We start from the raw sequence: 19,677 nt of genomic DNA, 5'->3' as shown, positions 1-19,677 counted from the left end.
ATCTTGTTTGGTTACCCTGTAATACCTATATGAATATATTAACCCTGTAATTTTACTACCGCCGAAGCTCCCTTAGATGTAATCAAGGATGATTGTATAGGGATGTATATTGTTGCACTCTTTCCAATCATGAAAGAGAGAAAAATAAATATACAGTAACGTGGAAATTGTTTAGAAAATGAGAATGCATTTTACTAAACCCTGTAAGAACCAACACCACCTATATGTGTTAATATATTGATACTAACAGATTTTCTTTTATCTCTTACGTGACTATAATTCCTACTTTTCCACTAGTATTTTTATTATGGACAGACACAGTATTTTATTATGGATGGATATAGAAACAAAAATAATTCCCTCTACAGAGGGTATAAAAATTATATATAATCATATATATTATATGTATTTTGTATTATAGGTAAATATTTATATATTTATATTATATATAAAATATATTATATACAAATCTTTATATATTTATATTATATATAAAATACATAATATACAAATATTTATATCTTTATATTATATATAAAATACATAATATACAAATATTTATGTTTATATTTTATATAAAATACACAATATACAAATATTTATATATTTATATTTTATATAAAATATATAATATACAAATATTTGTACATTATATATTTTATATAAAATATTAATATATAAATATTTGTATATTTATATTTTACATAAAATATATAATATACAAATATTTATATATTTATATTTTATATAATATGTATTATATATATAAAAAATTATATATATATAATATAGGGACTCGATTAGTTTCTGCTAGTGTGAAGACAAGTCATATCATGTCTAGGGGCCAGGATGATAGGAGCAGTCAGAGGATTTCTTGCATTGTGATGAGTGAATATAAGTTAAACGAGCCACTTATCTGTAGAATTGATAGCAGGATAATGGCTAGGGTTACTTCATATGAAATTGTTTGGGCAACAGTTTGTAATGTGCCAATTAGTGCATAATTTGAATTTAATTGCTCTTCCTGATCATAGAATAGTGTAGATGGCTAGGCTTGATAAGGTTAGTAAAAATAGGAGGCCTATTTGAAAATTAATTAGAGGATCTGGTATAGGGATGGGGGTTCACAATAGAAGAGCGAAAGAAAGGGCCAGGGTTGGAACAATAATATAAAGGTTAATAGTAGATGTTGAGGGCCATAGGGGTTCTTTGCTGAAAAGTGTTATTGTGTCAGCGAATGATTGAAGCAGTCCCTAAACGCTTACAATGTTAGACCCTTTGCGTAGTTGTATGTAGCCTGAGTTTTTGTTAAATGAGTGATTTAAAATCAATACTGATAATAATGATAATTATTATTAAATATATTAATGATAACAATAAAATTATTAATATTAATTAATAATGACTGACATTAACAATTGATACTGATCTTATTAATTAGAAAACAATAATATTAGGTACCAATAATTAATATTAATGTTAATAATATGAAACCTTTTTGTTAGCAATTATTTCTCAATATTGATACTGGTAATTAATGTTAATGTTAACAATAAATAAGTAATAATTAATAATAATATTACTCCTAATACCGCAGTGCGTGTACACCCACCTATGATATTGTTCCTAATGTCCATGGAGGGAGAGAGCATCGTATTACTTTCAATATTGCAGTAGGTGTACACCCACCCGGTGATATTGATCCGAATATCCAGGGGGTGGAGTATGACGTTACTCCCAATGTAGCAGTGGGTGTACATCCACCCAGTGATATTGCTCCTAATATTCACGGAAGAAGAGAATGATATTACTCCCAGTATCGCAGGGAGTGTACACCCGTTCTGTGATATTGTTCCTAATATCCGGAGGGGGAGAGGGAGATATTACTCCCAATGTTGCAGGCTATGCACACCCACCCTGTGATATTGTTGCTAATAATATCCAGGAAGGGAGAGGATGATATGATTCCCCATACAGCAGCAGCTGAATACCCACTCTGGGATATTATTCCTAATATCCATGGAGGGTAGAGGCTGATATTACTCCCAATATCGCAGGGGGTGTACATCCATTCTGTGATACTGTTTTTAATATTCAAAGGCGGAGAAGTTGATATTACTCCCAATATCACAGAAAGTGCACAAACCCATGTGATATTATTCCTACTTCCAGAAGAAGAGAAGATATTACTCCCCATATCGCAGGAGGTGTACACCCACTCTGTGATATTTTTCCTAATATGCAGGGAGTGAGAGGATAATATTATTGTTAATAGCGCAGGATGTGTACAGCCCCCCTGTGATATTGTCCTTAATATTCCAAGGCGAAGAGGATATTACTGCCAATACTGCAGAAAGTGTACACCACCCTAGTGATATTGTTCCCATGATCCAGGAGAGAAGAGGATGATATTCCTTTCAGTATCACATGGGGTGGGCACGCCCCCAGTGACACTGTTTTGAATTTCAACGTGGGAGAGGATGGTATTACTCCCAATATCACAGGGGATATAAACACTTCTTTGATATTGTTCCTAATATTCAGGGGTGGAGAGGATGTTATCACTCCCTATAGTTCAGAGGGTGTACACCAATCTGTGATATTGTTCATAATTTCTAGAGGTGGCATGATATTACTCACAATATCGTAAACACGCTGTGTGTCCACCGTGGGTCATGATATCCAGGTGTGGAGAGGAGGGTGATATTACTCCCCATATCGCAGGGGGTGTCCACCCCGCCTATCACACTGTTTCTTATATGCAAGGGGGAGAGGGTGATATTACTACCAATATCAAAGACGTGTACAGCCCCCCTTGTGATATTGTTCCTAATATCCACGTTGGGAGAGGATGATATTACTCCCAATATCACAGAGGGTGTACACCCCGCCTGTCATATTATTCCTACTATCCAGAATAAGAGAGAATGATATTACTCGCAATAGTGCCGGGGTGTACACCCCCCTTGTGATATTGTTCCTAATATCCAGGGAGGTAGATCATGATATTAATAACTCCCAATATCGCTATGGGTGTACACCGACCCTGTGATATTGCCTCTAATATCCAGGGGGTAGAGTATGACATTACTCCCAATGTAACAGTGGGTGTACATCCACCCAGGGATATTGCTCCTAATATTCATGGAAGGAGAAAATGATATTACTCCCAATATCACAGGGAGTGTACGCCCCTTCTGTGATATTGTTCCTAATACCCGGAGGGCGAGAGGATGATATTACAGCAATATCGCAGGCTGTGTACACCCACCCTGTGATATTGTCCCTAATATCCAGGAAAAGAGAGGATACGACTCCCCATATAGCAGGAGGTGTAAACCCACCGTGAGATATTTTCCTAATATCCATGGAGGGAAAGAGCCCGATATTACTCCCAAAATCTCAGGGGCTGTACATCCCCCCTGTGATATTTCTCTTAATATTCAAAGGCGGAGAGGATGATATTACTCTCAATCTCGAAGAAAGTGTACACTCCGGAGTGATATTGTTCCTAATATCCAGAAGGGGAGAAGATGATATTACTACTCATATCGCAGAAGGTGTACACCCACTCTGTGATATTTTTCCTAATATGCAGTTTGGGGAGAAGATAACATTGCCAATATCACAGAGAGTGTACACCCGCCCTGTGACATTGCCCTTAATATTCAAAGGCGGAGAGGATGACATTACTCCCAATATTGCAGAAAGCGTACGCTTCCCATTGATATTGGTCCCACGATCCAGGAGAAAAGAGGCTGATATTACTTTCAATATCACAGGGTGTGTACACACCCCCTGTGATATTGTTCCTAATCTCAACGTGGGAGAGGATGATACTACCCCCAATGCCGCTGGGGGTAGAAACACTCTCCAAAAAAACACTGGGAGTAATGTCATACTCTACCCCTTGGATATTAGGAGCAATATCACAGGGTGGGTGTACACCCATAGCGATATTGGGAGTTATTAATATCATGCTCTCCCTCCCTGGATATTAGGAACAATATCACAAGGGGGGTGTACACCCCGGCACTATTGCGAGTAATATCATTCTCTCTTGTTCTGGATAGTAGGAATAATATGACAGGCGGGGTATACACCCTCTGTGATATTGGGAGTAATATCATCCTCTCCTGATATTGTTGTTAATATCCAGGGTCAAGAGGATGCCATTACTGCAAATAGTGCAGAGGATGTACACCCTTCTATGACAGTTGGTAATCTCCAGAGGCGGAGAAGGTATTACTCACAATAACGTAAACACGCTGTGTGTCCACCGTGGATTGTAATATCCTGGGGGGAGAGGAGGGGTAATATTACTCCACTACTAGGATTTTACCTCTACTGCCCCTCTTCGTTAACACCCTGGGACATTATTTTCCATATTCTAGGAGGATGGCACTACCAAAATCACAGGGGGTGTATACCCTGCTATATTATTGGTAATATTGTAGGGGAATGTTCATCCTGATGTCACAGGATTGTACACACTGTGATATTATTCACAATACCCTAGTGGGACATTAATAATAATGTCACTGTGTGTGTACTCTTTGTGGTATTATTCGTAATATCCTAAGGGGAGGTTACCTTTATTGTCACATGGGGTGTGTTCCCTTTAATATTATTTGTAATGTCCTAGAGGGATGTTTCTCCTTGTGTCACAGGGTTTGTCCACCTTATCAAATTACTTGTATAATACTTACAAGATATTACTCCCTATATCACAGGGTGTGTACACTCTGTGATACTATCATAATATTCTAGGGAAATGTTACTTTTAATGTTGCAGAGCGTGTACACCTTGTGAAATTATTCGTTATAGTTTTATGGGATGTTACTCCTAATGTCACAGGGGCTGTACATCTTGTAACATTATTCATAATATCCTAAAGAAATGTTACCTCGAATGTCACAGGGAATATACACCATGTGATATTGTTCCCAATATTGTAGGGGGATGTTACTCCTAATGTCACAGGGGGTGTTCACAGTGTGATAATTTTCATAATATCCTAAATGGATGTTACTGCTAATGTCACAACACATGTACATCCTCTGCATTTGTTCGTTATATCCTTGGGGGAGGTTACTCCTACTGTCACACGGAGTATACTTCCTGTGATATTATTCATAATATCCTAGGTGGATGTTACTCCTAATGTCACAGGGGCTGTATATTTTGTGATATTATTTGCATTATCCAAGAAAGATGTTGCTCCTCAGGTCACAGGGGATGTACACCCTATGATATTATTCGTACTATCCAGGGGACATTACTCGAAATGTCACAGAAGGTGTACACTCTCTGATATTACTTGTAATGTGTCAGGGAAATGTACTCCTAATGTCACAGGGCATGTACGTTATGTGTGCACACCCCCTGTGATGTTATTTGTAATATTTTTGAGGCATGTTAATCCTGATATTACATATGCCGTTATCCATGTGTGAACAATTTTGTGGTATTATTCCTAACATACTAGAAGGATGTAACTCCTAACATCATATGGGGTATAAGCCATGTGTGTACACATTCTGTGATACTATTAATAATATCTTAGGGAGATGCTACTCCTAATTTTACAAGGTATGTACATTATGTGTGTACACCCCCTCTGATATTATTTGTAATATTCTAGGGGAATGTTGCTGCTAATGTCACAGGGGGAAGACACCATGTGTCTTACATATATATTACATTTTTACACTACTTTCCAGGAGTCAATCAATTTTGTCAATCAATTCATTATTCTTGTTGCCCAAAAGGGTAGAGATAATTACAGATCACAGATCTGTCTAGCATTAGCTAAGGACGTTTTATTACAGCGACAGATGCATGTGTGTGCCTGCACGTGTGTGTGTGTGTGTGTGTGTAATTCAATCATAAATCGAAGGTTTAAACGTTGTGTGGGTGGTAGATAATTCGTTCTGACTCCTGGCTTCAGAGTCCCATGTTTATTGGGAGAAAAGAGAGTCAAGCTGGGAAGAATAGTAGCCCTGTGCCCTCCAGAACTGCAGCATGCTTGGGAATTGTGAGGCTTCCTGCTTTCCAGGAGATTCTGGAACTAGGAGGATGTCACCAGTGACTAGCACAGTACCACCTTCCTTACATCTGCCTGTCATCCCTCCTCAGGGCATCCAAATGTGGCCCTCTCCTTAACTCCTTCCTCTGCTTCTCTTCTCACAACCCCGGGATCTGAGCTCTCTCTTTACCTGTGCACAGTATCTACTTAGGGAAGCCCTAGCACCTGCTGCAGTCAGGGCTGCAACCCTGAGCTGAGTCTAGTAGAAATTTTGTGAACTAAAGATAGAGCAAGAAATGTAAATTAGTGCACCCACTATGGAAAACAGTCTGGAGATTTCTCAAAGAACTTAACGCGGAGCTACCTTTTGATACAATTATCTCATTACTGAGTACATACTCAAAAGAAAATACATCGTTCTAACAAAAAGACACATACTCTCCTATGTTCATGGCTGCACTATTCAAAATAGCAAAGACATAATCAACCCAGGAGTCCATCAGTGGTAGACTGTATAAATAAAATATGGTACACATACACCATGGAATACTATACAGCCATAAAAAGAATGAAATCATGTCCTTTACAACAATGTGGGTGGAGCTGGAGGCCTTAATCCTAAGCAAATTCATGCAGGATAGAAAGCCAAATGCTGTATGTTCTCACTTACATGGGGAGCTAAATATTGAACACACATAGACATCAATATGGGAAAAATAGACTCTGTGGACTACTTGAGGGTGGCGGGAGAGGGATGGCTTGAAAAAATACCGACTGGGGGCGGTCTCTACAGCCTGCCTTGCCTGTCTGTCTCTGGGATCGCTCCTCCTCCTGCTCCTCTCCTGCTCCTGTTGGGCCTTGTGACCACCTGGTTACCTGTACGTAGGCCTCCATTTAGAGTAGCATTGCCACAGGGATGGATCCTGTCACTCCGCACCCCACCCCCAACCCAGTTACCCACCCCTGAGCCCTAGTTCCCAGTTGAGGTCACACAGTGCAAGGAGACCTGGGACCTCGCGGCCCGCTCGCCCAACCCAGAGCCTCTGCCCTGGCATGCGAGGCACCACACCCTCCTCTGTCCTGTGCCGGGCCTGAAGGGGCCCCTTCAGATCACAGCTGCCACCACAGCCGCTGCCTCACGCCGGAGGGCATGACACAGGGGTGGCTTTCCCAGCTGGCTGCCACACAGGAGCTCTAGATGCTTAGCCAGCGCCGTGGAGAGACCTAAAATTAAGGCACGACTTAACAGCTTATTTTGTAAGAGAAAAGCTCAACCCAAAGGCAGATTGTTAGTTTGGACTTTATTGCAAGCAGAACTGCTATGATGTGCTTTTAGCACTGAAGTGAGTTCCACCCTAAGAACAGAAAGTGGCTTCTCTGCTTTCCGTCCCAAGCACAAGTGTATTCACCTTGCAGACTTGAATCACTGAAGATGTAAGTCAGCTGTTACTCTCATTTTGGGAGACATCCTGTGGACAGCATGAAGACTGTCCCTGATCAAAGTCTTTAGTAAGCAGGAAGGAGTCAAGGTTAAAGAATGTGTTTGCTTACCCTGGACTACAGTATTTTGGAAAACGAACCAAGGCTTGGGTTTTGCTCTGGAAGCCTGTCCTGCCTGCTTCTGTAATCTGGCGCTCCGCATCCAGATCTTGGCCCGTTATGGACACCACCGTCTGTTACTCTTACGATTCTCTGCTCTTTTGGGAGTTCAGACATGGCACCTTATTTCACTTTTGAGCTACCCTCTGCCGTCCAGAAACTTAGTGGACCTGTAGAACTATATTGTTCTGCTAAACCTGTGACCACTCACATCTCAAGGTCGCATAATGGAAAAAATAGAATAGAAACATGGAATATATTAAGATTCATCAGGGGACTTTGACAATTTTTTTCTCTTAACTCCTCCCTTTTGGGTTACTACCAATGCATTCTCAACAATAGGTCAGTGTTGTTGTAAGTGGCCCTGTAACAGTATCCACAGCAGTTCTTGGTGATTTTGATTCATCCACAAAGCATTTTATTACAGCAAAATAATAAAGGTGCTGGTTTCATTGGCTGCAGGGTACCAGAGAGTAACCCCAAAGCTGACGTGTGCGCTAAAATCCAGGGGAAGTGGCTGAAGCATTCCACAAAGAATTACTTAATCCCTCCACAAGAACATCTTTAGATTTTGAATGTATCCTCAGAGGACAAGGGATCACACAAATGTGCAGCTTATAATCCGGCCACACATGAATTAAGAGTTGAACCCATTGGCCAAAAGCTCCTTGTGAGTCACCTTTCTTCAGATGATTTTGGCATTCTTCCCCTGCTCGTTCACAGGTATTAGCTGTTCATTCACATAGCCGTGTAACTTTGGAGTGTGTGTTTAGTGGGGTCCTGGCTCCTCAAGTGTGTTGGCTAAAGAACAGGCAGGATGTTGCCCCGGGAAGCAACTGGAGAAGGTTGTGTTCTCATCTTGCCATAGATAGCATTGACCCAGTGGACTCTGGAAACGATTCCTGCATGGTGGGAAACAACTCTGGAGATGTAAAATATGTGGCATACATGGTTAATGTACTTGAACACGCTCCTACTCTAAGGGACTACAGGATCAGATAGTGTCTCTATTTTCCACAGTACACTTTATCTCTGATGTTTGTAGGAACCCACCTGCCAACCATAACTGGTTTCATAATTCACAGCCTAATCATCCTTCCTCAAGACATCGAACTGCAGGAAATTGACTGAAATTCAGTGGGGTTATTATGCAAGATACTAGGCTACATCAGTGTTTAGCAGATAATGAGGCTGGATTTATGCAGTCTACTGGAAGACTTGAAATAGAAAAAGGCAATGGATTCAAGCAAGTTATAATTATGGCACCGGCAAGCATAGAAGTGGTAGATGGAGACTTTGTTTACTCTGTCCTACAGTGCTACCAGGCTGCTGGGTCCAGTCATTTGTTGGTATGACATCCACGGATTGATAACCAGCCATCTGTCTTAAGTCCTTAGATCTAAATCCCAAAAGTCACACTTATCAAGACCTGGAATCTTGGACCCAGACCCTGTCTATTTCATCATGTCCCAAGCTGGCTTGAGCTCTCTCCATACTCAGGCTGTGATGCAGGAGCATGTGGAGAAATACATCTGCGAAACTACAAATGAACATGGTACCATGCAGGCAGAACCACCTCTCATGGTTGTTCCTTTTGAAACAAACAAAAGCAGAAACAGTTGCACTTTTTGATGTTACTCAGAAAAATGAAAAAAATAAGAGATGGTTCAGAAAGTGGATTATTCAGCTCATTTCCAGAGAAAGTACATCTCAGTGCAGTGGAATCACCATCAGAGAAAAATGCTGGTGGCATCTCTGTTTCTGAGGTCCCCATCAAATTGAAACCCTACAGACCCCCATAGCAGATACATACAACCTGGTGTGGAGGGCAGGCAAGGAAAGTGGACTGCCCATCAATGCCTATTTTGTGAAGTATCAAAATCTGGAGTATGAAGTTGGTGTGGTGGGAAGTTGGCACAGGGTTTGAATCCCAGGAGGTGAAAGTGAGCTTCATTTAGCTGAAATAGAGCCATCTAGTCTTTATGAACTCTTGATGGTAGCAAGAAGTGCTGCAGGTGAAAACCCACCTGCCATGCTTACCTTCTGAACCAGCAAAGAAAAAACAGCGTCATCAAAAAACACCCAGGCATCCTCTCAACCCACAGGCACCCCCGAGTATCCTGTTGTTTCAGAAGCTTCAAACAACAATTTTGGAGTGGTGCTTACAGATTCATCTAGGCACAGTGGTGCTCCAGAGGCACCAGATCACCTGATTATCTCCACTGTGTCAGAGAGGTTGGTCTATGTCACTTGAATTCCTTGGGCAGATGGGAATTCTTCAATCCCTGCCTTTGAGGTCAGATATAAATGGATGAGGACCAGTGACTGGCTGGTGGCAGCTGAAGATATCCTTCCTTCCAAAATTTCTGTGGAAGTTTGTAGTGTAGAAACAGGTTCAACATACAAATTTAGGGTCGTTGCTATCAACCATTATGAAGAGAGTTTTCAGAGTTCAGCGTCTCATCCTTATCAGGTGACTGGGTTCCCCAAACTTTTTTCCAACTGTCCAATAATGGACCTCACATTGTGTACACAGAGGCGGTCAGCATTACTCAGATTGTGCTAAAGTGGACATACATTCCGTGAAATAATAACGCTTCCATTCTTTTATATCTATTACCGACCCACAGATAATGACAATGACAATGTTTATAAGAGGGATGTTACAGAAGGTTCAAAGGAGTGGCACATGATTGGCCATCTGCTGTCAGAAACTTCCTATGGCATTAAAATGCAGTGCTTCTGTGAAGGAGAAGAAAGTGAGTTTAGCAGTATGATGATCTGCGAGACTAAAGTAAAATGCGTTCCTGGAGCTTCTGAGTATCCGAAAGACTTGAGTACCCGTCTGAATTCCTCAGGAAGTGAAGGAAATGTGAGGCCAGCAACCAGCCCTGACAGAAGCAGTGACCTGTTCTATCTGATCCTTGGCTGTATGCTGGGTGTCTTGGGCCTCATTCTTATGGTTTTCATTGAAATGTGCCTGCGGAGGAATCGCCAGCAGAATATCATACAGAAATATAACCCTCCAGGATACCTCTATCAAGGATCAGATATTAATGGGCAGATGATGTAATACACCACTCTCTCAGGAGCAAATGAGATAAATGGAAGTGTTCATGGAGGTTTACTGAGCCATGTCGGTATCAGCAGTGGCTGTTCCCACCTTCACCATAAGGTTCTCAACGGAGTCAGTGTAATTGTGAATGGGAGCTTAAATGGAGGACTTTACTCTGGGCACACCAACTCTCTTACAGCAATGGGAATGGAGCTGGAGGTTGTAATCCTAGGCAAATTAATGCAGGATCAGAAAATTAAATGCTGTTATGTTCTCACTTATAATTGGGAGCTAAGCATTGAACGCACAGAGATATCAGTATGGGCAAAATAGACTCTGTGGTCTACTTGTGAGTGGAGGGAGAGGGATGGGTTTAAAAAACTACTTATGGGAGGCGGCCTCTACAGCTGGCCTCGCTTGTCTCTCACAGGATCCCTCCTCTTGCTCCTGGCATGCTCCGGGCAGCCCTGAACCCGCCCGGTTACATGTCCACTCCCCTCCGCCTGGAGGAGCGCTGCCGCGGGGGCGCGCCCCAGGTCCCATATCCAGAGCCCTGATGCCCGGCTCCAGAGTCAAGGCGCCAGAAGAACCAGGACCCAGCGCCCGCCTGACCTATCCAGCGCCTGCGTCCTGGCCTGCAAGACACCGCGCCGTCCTCTGCCCTGCGTGGCGCATGGAGGGGCCCCTTCGGATCGCAGCCGCTGCCACCATAGCCGCTTCCATAGTAGCCGTCGTGGCGTCGGAGGGAAGGACCTGAGGGTGGCTTTCCCAGCCGGCTGCCCCACAGGAACTCCGGATGCTTAGCCTGCCCGGCCGAGAGATCTAAAATCAAGGCATGACTTAACAGCTTATCTTGTAGGAGAACAGCTCAACCCAAAGGCAGATTGCTAGTCTGGACTTTATTACAAGCAGGGCTGCGGTGATGTTTGTAGCACTGAAGTGAACTCCGTTGTAAGTACAGAAAGTGGCTTCTCTGCTTTCCCCCCGAAGCACAATCATATACACCTTGCAGACTTGAATCACTGAAGATGTAAGCCAACTGTTACTCTGAGTTTTGGAGACTCCCTATGGACAGCATGAAGACTGATCAAAGTCTTTAGTATGCAGTAAGGAGTCAAGGTTAAGGAATGCGTCTGATTACCCTGAATTGTAGTACCTTGGAAAGTGAACCAAGGCCTGGGTTTTGCTCTGTAAGCGTGCCTTGCCTGCTTCTGTAATCTGGCACTCTGCATGTGAATCTTGGACCCATATGGACACTGCTGTATGTTACTGTCATGATTCTCTGCTCTTCCATGAGTTCCGACGTGGCACCTTATTTTACTTCCGAGCCACTCTCTACCGTCCAGAAACATGGTGGACCTGCAGAACTACATTGTTCTGCCAAACCTGTGACCACTCATAGCTCATGGTTGCATAATGGAAAAAAGTGGGGTAGAAACATGGAACATATACAGATTCATCAGGGGACTTTGACAATTCTTTCTCTTAACTCCTCTCTTTTGGGTTTCTACCAATCCCTTGCCAACAATAGCGTTGGTATTATTTTGAGTGGCCCTGTAACAGTATCCGTGGCAGTTTTTGGTGATTTTGGTTCATCCACAAAGTGTGTTATTACAGAGGAGGAAAAAAGTGCTGTCAGGATAATAGAAACGATGTCAGCTGTGATCGCACAGAAAATCCAGAAGAGTTCACTAGAGGAGACAGCTGTGTCTATTCAGAAACAGACAGCAACAATTTACATTGGAATCCTCTTATTTTGCCACCTATCTCAGAGGACGGTGCTGAAAAGACAACATGGCCTCCGCCTGGTGTTCCTTTGGACAGCCCCTCAGGGGTCCTCCAGCAGCCCCAGGAAACCGGAGGATGTGCAAACAACCAGTCATCTTCTGACTTCAAGCCTGTAACCAACTGCACAAAACAGGCCTGGGAGTCAACTGTGTGAAGGATCTTAATTCAAATCAGAGAAAATCATTCTTTTTTTTTTTTTTTTTTTGCAGTATAATGTCATGTGAATGTGTCCTAAAAATGTGTGCCCTTTTGTATTATTTATGCCTTAAAAGTTTTCTTACACATTGCTTCCTTGCGCTCAGTAAGAAACAACCTTGTTTTGCCTAGCTTTCAATCACCTGGAGGGCAGAGGGATCATTCCATATTTTCTAACAACTGTAGTGGCAGTAAGAACTCCTCATGCAAACGATTCCATCCCTTGGCTGCTTCAGCTCAGAGGAAATGCAGGGGCCAATTGAAGGTTGCCACCAGTCAGGTTTTCAGATGGAAAACCGTCTTTTAATAGTGTATTATCAAACTTTCTGAGAACACTTTGAAGTCAACCACGGTTTTGACCCAGTGTTTATAATAGCAGACCTGGCTGATGAATTTTAAAAGAGTGCCTTCCACTAAAGTGGTAATGTGACCAGACAACATTCTCCCTATCTGCACGTGGGCACAAGTGATGTTCAGTCTTCTATTCTAGTCATAAGCAGTGACGTGGACATGGTAGAGTGTAAGATGTAGTTGAATGATTGCAGTATGCGGAAAAGGAACCAAGGCCAGAGAGACAAATAATGCTTTACTATCCCTCTGCGTTAAAATTACATTGATTCATAAAATGGCCGGTACGGTATGGGGCTCTTTTTGACTGTTTCTAAGAGTAGGAACAAAATAAGACTTTAAGTCGTGGCTTGAAAAGAAAGACACACATTTTCAGAAGAAAAAAGGGGAGGGCTGCAGGGAGCCTCTCTTGGAGGGAGCTCTTCTGTCTGCTCCATTAGCCTAGGAGCATGTTCATGGTGTCACACTGCCAGAAACTAGTCATTCTCTCACTTCCAACAGGGGCAACAGCCTGAAGGTGTGAGTGTCAGAAAATACTTATTCTGGAAGAAAAGGTGTTTGTTGTTCTTGTTGTTTATTTTATGAAGTTTCCTGACTTTTTTTTCCAGAATGTCTTCCTTTTAAACAGGCACCAAAAGCATTGGTCAGCAGAGCTCCTGACCACTGCTGCCTCTGTGTGACAAGGACATTGGAGCTGTCTTTGGAAGGATCTTCTCCACATTAATAAATGATTATGATATATTTTTTAAAAACTACCTATTGGGTACTATGCTGACTACTAAGGTGACAGGATCCATATTCCAATGACAAGGGTAATGGAAACATAACAATTCTATCGTCATTTATATTTTAATAGCATTATACTGTTTTAACCATCCTCATCTTGTATATAATCTCATTGTATATTAGAATACAGCTATTAGAGCAATAAGGAAGAATGGATAAATACAGTCAGCTTTTTGTTTTTGTTTTGTTTAGTTTTGTTTTTGAGACAGGCTCTCACTCTGTCGCCCAGGTTGGGGTGCAGTGGTAAGATCACGCCTCACTGCAGGGTCGACCTCCCCAGATCAAGCAGTCCTCCAACCTCAGCCTCCCAAATAGCTGGATAAAGGCTGAACTGTCATGCCTGAGTAATTTTGTTGTTGCTGTTGTTGGAGAGAGAGGGTCTCACCCTATTGCCCAGGCTTCTCTCCAACTCCTGGCTCAAGTGATCGTCCCACCTCAGCCTCTAAAAGTGCTGGGACTATATATATATATGAAAAATAGTGCTTGGAAAATTAGCTTACTAATTGAAAAATATACATATGAATGACTGCTTTGAAATATATATGTATATTATATATATGCACACACATATATATGTATATATATATGCAACCTTCATCTGAGAGTAGCTATGCTTTTGGCTTCTGAGATGAACCTATTCACGATGATAAATATTTACTATGAATTCAGCTAAACATGAAACTCAGCAATCTTTGTATCTATTTATCTCTATTTCTACCTAAATCTGTATTTCGAAAGTTGTGGCTAAGCCTTCCTAGTTAGTTAGATTTTTATCCTTTACCATTCAATGTGTGTGTGGCGTGGAGACTGTTTTCACAGATCAGGAAGTGGACAATTATGTCCCACATTCAGTGGACTAACAGCTCAGAGATCCTCTCTCTGGTTACTGCAATGACAGTGCATGGTCAATCTTCCAGATCACCGGAGATGATTGTGATTTTATTTTTAAGTCTAGCTTCTAGGAATCACTCCCTGGAACAGAATAATTTATTGTTCACCCAGTGTTCACTCAGAATTTGTGCTTTAGCTCTTCAGCCAGTAGGGCTAAAGGCTCTTTATTGATGAATCAGTGGTTAGCTTGGGGAGTGCTTACAAATTTGTCCGCATTCCACCTTGATTGCTCTTGAGTGGGTGCAGGCTAGCACAGATACACAGCCTTCCAGATCTCCAGAAATTAGAGATCCTAAGACACTTTTTCTTGGCTTTCTCTTTGCCTGGTTTTCTCTGGTAAACTTCTGGCTGGCTGTCAGAAGTTTATTTCTTGCTACAAAGCATGCTAAAGATTCCAAGCTCCTCTTTAATGTTCCCAACCAAGGTCTCCATTGTTTTTGACAATGCCCTTGGGAATGTACCTCTTCATGACCGATTCAAAATCAATCATTACTGTGAGGCATTGAGCAAAGCTCTCAGTTTTTACAGCCTGTCAGTCCTCCTAGATGAATCTCTGCATCACTGCAAAGGAGTTGACAGGGGCTTCTCTAGCACTCACACACGCTCTACAAGTCTGTGCTGGGGTAGGTAGGGGGATGGTGTCTCCCGGTGTTTTGTCTTATCCCTTGAGGGACGGAAGATACAGCCAGTGGGAAACTTGGGCATAGCAACCCTAGACCTGCTTTTCCGGGGTGGAGATTCTACCCTATCAGTGGAGGTTGTATCTGCATTATTTCATCCAGTCCTCACAATTATAAGAGAAACATATTTCTCTCAAAAACTTATAAGAACAGCCAATTAAACTGAAGTTTAAATTATTGGCCATATTTATGCCAGGCATGGTGGCTCATGCCTATAATTCCCAGTACTTTGAGAGGCTGAGGTTGGAGGATCACTTTCTCTTACAATTGTAGGACAGAATAAGATAATTCACTTAAAATTTGATTATCCACTGCCTGTATCTAGTATTCCTTCTATTAATTCAAGTCATTCTTTATGAAGGAATTTTCATATTTTTGTGAATTATTCTTAAACATTAAGAACTATTCTTATGAAGGGGCAATCATAAAGTAATTCATGTTCAAGAACACATTTTAAGACACAGATCATTCTTATAATGAAAGAGAGTGAAACACAAATAATGTAAACTTCAGTTGAATTGGCTGTATTTAGGCCTGGCATAGTGGCTTAGGCCTATAGTCCCAGCACTGTTAGAGGCTGAGGTGGGAGGATGACTTGAGCTAGGAGCTTGAGAGAAGCCTGGGCAACAGGGTGAGACCCTGTCTCTCCAACAACAGCAAGAACAAAGTTACTTGGGCATGACAGTTCAGCCTGTAGTCCAGCTATTTGGGAGGCTGAGGTTGGAGGATTGCTTGATCTGGGGAGGTCGAGGCTGCAGTGAGCCGTGATCTCACCAGTGCACTCCAACCTGGGTGACAGAGTGAGAGCCTGTCTCAAAAACAAAAGAAAACAAAAGCAAAAAGCTGACCGTATTTATCCATTCTTCTTTACTGCTCTAATAGTAGTATTCTAATATACAATGAGATTATATACAAGATGAGGATGGTTAAAACAGTATAATGCTATTAAAATATAAATGACTACAGAACTGTATGTTTGCATTACTCCTATCATTGAAATAACCCATTATGCAACCCATCTGTCATTAAACTTTTGGATCAGAGTTACTCCTTATAAATGGAGTCAGCCTTTTTTAGACTTTGTTCTCAGCAATCCTCATTAAAGGAGGCATTCCCGGATTGCTTTAAATAAATTCAAAAAACACATATCAGAAACTTTTGATATGTTTGTTGTGTGCCATATTGCCAGTAATTAAATTAAATACTAGAAAATACACCATTAAATATGATATTTGATATACAGTTGGACCTCCATATAAATGGGTTCTGCACCTATGGATTCAACTCATCATGGATTAAAAAATTTCAGGAAAAAAAATTGAATGATTACATTTTCACTGAACATGTGCAGACTTTTTTGCTTGTGGTTATTCCCTAAATAATACAGGGTAACAACTACTTACACTTAATGCATTTACATTGCATTAAGTATTTTAAGTAATCTAGAGATTATTAAAGTACATTGGAGGATGTGCTTAGGCTACATGTAAATACTTCCCCAACTTATGTAAGGACATCTGAGGATTATTAGCATCTAAGGATTTTGGTATCTGTGGGGAGTCCTGGAACCAATTTCCAGTCGATACTTAAGGAAAGGCTTCATACAAAATTAACATGATCAAAATATAGGTATTTCTGATAATAAGGATATTTTACTGCACATGTATTTTAAAAACTTCAAAGACCTAAATAAATTTGGAGTTTTATTAAAATGTAATGAGGCTTCTGAGTATTCTGTATTTTCTGAAGCAAAAAGTGAGTCTTACTTTCTATTCTGGTAATGACATGTTCCCAGGTAACTGTCTGCAGGATGCCATTGGTGAAATTACTAAAGTCTTACAGATTTTCAGTCTTTTTATCTGTATCATTGTCACTCTCTTAAGATCTGTGTCCATCGATAGTTTGTTCTTGAGCTAAAGAAAATGGACTGAGCTTTCAATTTGATAAGCAGTCCAATTTATAACTTTATTAAATAATATTTCTCAGTATCCCTGTTGATTTTGGTTACATTCAGTAGCCAAAATCAGTAGGAATATAGGGGTAAATTTGGTAGCCTTTTAAACAGTTGCATCATATGTTTTTATAATTATTTTGTGCATTTATTCTTTTATTCAAACAGACAATTAATGAATATCAGTTATATTTTAAGCATTGTGTACTTTCTTGGAATATACCTGTGTGTAGTACAAACACAATTCTTTTCTTGTAATTTGAGAAGCAGAAAACCTGCCTACTATTACACTGTGAGTTTTGCAAAGAAAAGTATAAGGCTTTCTGAGTCTTTAAAACAAATAGCCTAATCTAGTCCAGGAGTTAAAGAAAGAATTCCCTGAAGAAATGTTGGAACTTACACTTGATGAAATGGGACTTAGCAGATGTGGAACAGAGAAAAGAAAATTCCAGTTCAGGGGGAAGAAACCTGTGCTCTTGCATTAACCCATCAGTTTGGATAAACACACTCAGGTATTCATATACCTGGGCTGGCTTGGAAATCAAGGGAAAGAAAAGATACAGCATATAAGAGAAGACATGCGCAGTATTCTAAGAGACAGTAGTTTAATGAAAATCAAAACAAATGTATACCTCCACACTTTTAAAAATGTACAAACTTTCATAGAAAAAGATAAAGAATGTCAAGTAGTCAGTATTTAGCATTCTCAGAAGTTGGTGTTTCTGATACCTTTAGTCACGTTACTGACCTATGTCTGATTCTGTGAGTGCAAAGCAAAGCAAAACAAAGCAAAGTTGTAAGAGGGTAAGGGAAAGAACCAGAGAGGCTACAGATGAGAAAACTGTTGGCCACATTAACAAAGCTTACCATGCCACATTCATAATCTAGAAACACCCCCATCTGGCCTAGAGACCTTTCTGTATACTGAGATAATAGTGGGGAAGAGGTCTTGAGATGACACCAGTAGCCTTCTTGACACAAAAAAGTAGAACAAATTTCTTGGAGTTAACCAGCATGTCATTTCTCATTGTCCAAGAATCATTGCAAAATCCAACAGCCCAGTTCCAGCACTGCCCAACGTCCACCTCTCGGTAATATCTTCCAAAAGTGAATGGCAGGGCTCGCCATCAAGAAAACACTTAGATTTTGTTGGAGTTGGGGCAATGTTGAGATCAACAGAACCGAAGAGTAGCTGTCTCAGAACTTCAAACAAGGGGAATGTACCAAGTGGTTATTTTATTATCCCAGAAAATATGCACTGCAGGAACAAGAAAACAGTCACATGAAAACATAGTGTTATAAACTTCTAATGGATGTGGGCTTTACATAGTGTCTACGTATGCCAGGTTATCCCTGGAAATATGGGTCAGGACAGCAGGCACATAAAAGAAGAAATATATCCTTAGATTTAACCATTGTGCTATTCTTCCTTATCCAGGAGTCCTTACAGACTCCCAGAGCCCAGTCCCAAGAGTTGTCCACATCCAGCTCCCAGTAGTGTTTGCCAGAGGAGAAGACCCAGGCTCCCCATGCAGCAAAATAGTCAGATCTGTCAGAATGCAAAGATTCACGTCTCAACATCAAACTTCTCACATCCTCAAACAGCCTGATATTGTAATTGGTTACTTCCCAAGTGAAGGAAATTTCCACTGTAGAAACAAGAGACTGTTCCAGTGAAAAGCAGTTTATAAATTATTATGTTCAGATAAGAAAGAGATTCTCACTAGAAAACACAGGTCAAGATTAGAAAGAAACTTCTGCCTGGAAAAATGTTGGAATCAAAGGGTGTTAGGATATCTGCACAAGTAAATGGCTCAACTTCAATGATCACAATTTCTATAAACTCAAAATTATAAAGGGGAGGAAGGTCATGTCTATGTCTAGTTAGCGACCTTTCATAACAACTGAAAAACTGGAACCTCTTGCACTGCAGCCAAGTCCACAGCAATAAAATTAACCTTCATTGTCTCTTCTCTGTCAGGGCAGAGCAGGAGGCTGGGGACAGGAGATGAGGTGGGGAGCCATCCTTAGACCCAAATAAAAAAGTTATCACTTTGCCAGAAATATTATAATCTGCCACTTAAACTAGTCAATTCATACTTAAAGAGAAAATCTGAATCTGCCTTCTGAAAAGTGCAGCTTCCTTGCAAGAATTATCTGACTTTCATGCCAGATTCAGGCACAGACTTCTTTTATTTGCTGGATTTATCATGATCTATCCTGGAGTTCTATCTAAGGCCGCATCAACCAAAAAATCACATTCCTACTGTTCACAGATTCTCAGTTTTTGCATTGTTATATAAGTTATTCGTGTATGCTTTGGTTGATTAAAATGCACATGATTAAAATTATAAA

At 40.9% G+C, this 19,677-nt stretch overlaps 1 pseudogene; it reads left to right on the top strand.

Moving 5' to 3' along the window:
* Nucleotides 1-3,029: 3,029 nt before the first annotated feature.
* On the top strand, nt 3,030-12,625 carry LOC112208001 (cell adhesion molecule-related/down-regulated by oncogenes-like; annotated as a pseudogene).
* Nucleotides 12,626-19,677: the final 7,052 nt, after the last annotated feature.

Source organism: Pan troglodytes, chromosome 9 (assembly GCF_028858775.2).
Source record: "Pan troglodytes isolate AG18354 chromosome 9, NHGRI_mPanTro3-v2.0_pri, whole genome shotgun sequence".
NCBI classification, from domain to species: Eukaryota; Metazoa; Chordata; class Mammalia; order Primates; family Hominidae; genus Pan; species Pan troglodytes.
The sequence above is the reverse complement of the archived record's forward strand: the minus strand, read 5'-3'. Positions and strand labels throughout refer to the sequence as shown.